We start from the raw sequence: 2,063 nt of genomic DNA on the forward strand, positions 1-2,063 counted from the left end.
TTCTTTCTTGTCTTCTTAATGACTTTTTGCTTTCTTCATATATGATGTTTTTGGTGTCATCCCACAACTCTTCTGGTCTTCTGTATTTAGTGTTTAATGTACCAAATCTGTTCTTCAGATGATCTCTAAATTCAGGTGGAATATATTCAAGGTCATAGTTGACTCTCGTGGACTTGTTTTCATTTTCTTCAGCTTCAGTTTGAATTTGCATATGAGTAATTGGAGCTCTGGTAGTGTAGTGGTAACAAATCAGACTGTGAACCTTACGGTCAGCAGTTCGAAACTACCAGCTGTTCTGTGGGAGAAAGATGAGGCTTTTTGCTTCCATAAAGATTTACAGCCTCAGAAACCCTGTAAAGAGTCGCTAAGAGTCAGAACCAACTCCACGGCACATCACAACAACAACAACAACAATTAATGGTCTGTTCCACAGTCTGCCCCTGGCCTTGTTTTGACTGATGATATGGAGTTTTTCCACCGTCTCTTTCCACAGATGTAGTCAATTTGATTTCTATGTATTCCATCTGGTGAGGTCCATGTGTACAGTTGTCTCTTATGCTGTCTAAAGAAGGTATTTGACATGAACAAATCATTGGTTTTGCAGAATTCTATCATGTGATCTCCAGCATCATTTCTGTCACCAAGGCTGTATTTTCCAACTACTGATCCTTCCTCTTTGCTCCCATCCTTTGCATTCCAATCACCAGTAATGATCAATACATCTTGATTGCATGTTTAATCAATTTCAGATCGAAGAAGTGGGTAGAATTCTTTTCTATTTCTTCCTCATTGGCTTTAGTGGTTGGTGCGTAAATTTGAATAATAGTGGTATTTACTGGGCTTCCCTGTAGGTGCATGGATATTGTCTTATCACAGACAGTGTTGTACCTCATGACTGATCTGGATATGTTCTTTTTGACAATGAATACAACGCCATTCCTCTTCAATTTGTCATTCCTGGCATAATAAACCATGTGGTTGTCAGATTCAAAATGGCCAATATCAGTCCATTTCAGCTCACTAATGCCTAAGATATCGATGTTTATGCATTGCATTTCACTTTTAATAACTTCCAATTTTCCCAGATTCATACTTTGTACATTTCATGTTCTGATTTTCATTGGATGTTTACAGCTATTTCTCTTCATTTTGAGTTGTGCCCCATCAGCAAACGAAGGTCGCACAGGCTTTTCTCCCATGGCCTTTACTCCATTCATGTCATCACGGTCAGCTGTACTTTGAGGAGGCAGCTCTCTCCCAGTCGCATTTTGAGTGCCTTCCAACCTGAGGGGCTCATGTTCTGGCAATATATCTGACAGTGTTTCTCTGCTATTCATAAGGTTTTACAGTGCTTACACCTCTATAATTTTAGTTAAGGGAATTGAGGATACAGAAAGCATCCATCTCTCTCCTAAAGAGCTTTCTACCTTTATACAAAAGAATAGACGCTCTGGAGGCAACCTAATCCCAGTTTTGCCGCTGAGCTGCTTATTGTCTTTTGCCTTTCATGCCCATTTTTTGTTTGTTCTTTGACCTTCTTTATGTCCAGGCAAAAATTCTACCATTGAATCATCAATCCCCACTAATCCTTGGTTAAAAATCTCCCAGATGCATTATTCCAGCTGCCCTGCCCTCTGGCTTCAGGTTGTATTAGGCCACTGAATGTTGACTGTTTGAAGGAGATCAGAGGGTACCAAGAGAGAACGTTCAGAGTATTTATCACCCTGACCTCACCCACATGATCTTATCCATGGTACGGTGAACAACTCATCCCAGTTTGTCCAGGACTTTCCTGGTCTCACATCCCAGGAACCCCCTCTGTCTATGGCAAACTGGAATGGTTAGTTACTTATATTGGCCTCCTATTCCAAGATCAGCTTGAGAAGATAAAACCAGGTACTATAATAAAATATGAAAAGATTTGGAATTAGAAAACCAAAAGGGAAGAACAAGATGAACATTTCTCAAGCTGGGGGACCTGATGAAAAAATTCAAGCCTTGACTTTCATTATTGAAAGATTCTCTGGGCAAATTATTGAATGATGCAGAAAGCATCAAGAGAA

Source organism: Chrysochloris asiatica, unplaced genomic scaffold (assembly GCF_000296735.1).
Source record: "Chrysochloris asiatica unplaced genomic scaffold, ChrAsi1.0 scaffold00106, whole genome shotgun sequence".
Taxonomy (NCBI): Eukaryota; Metazoa; Chordata; class Mammalia; order Afrosoricida; family Chrysochloridae; genus Chrysochloris; species Chrysochloris asiatica.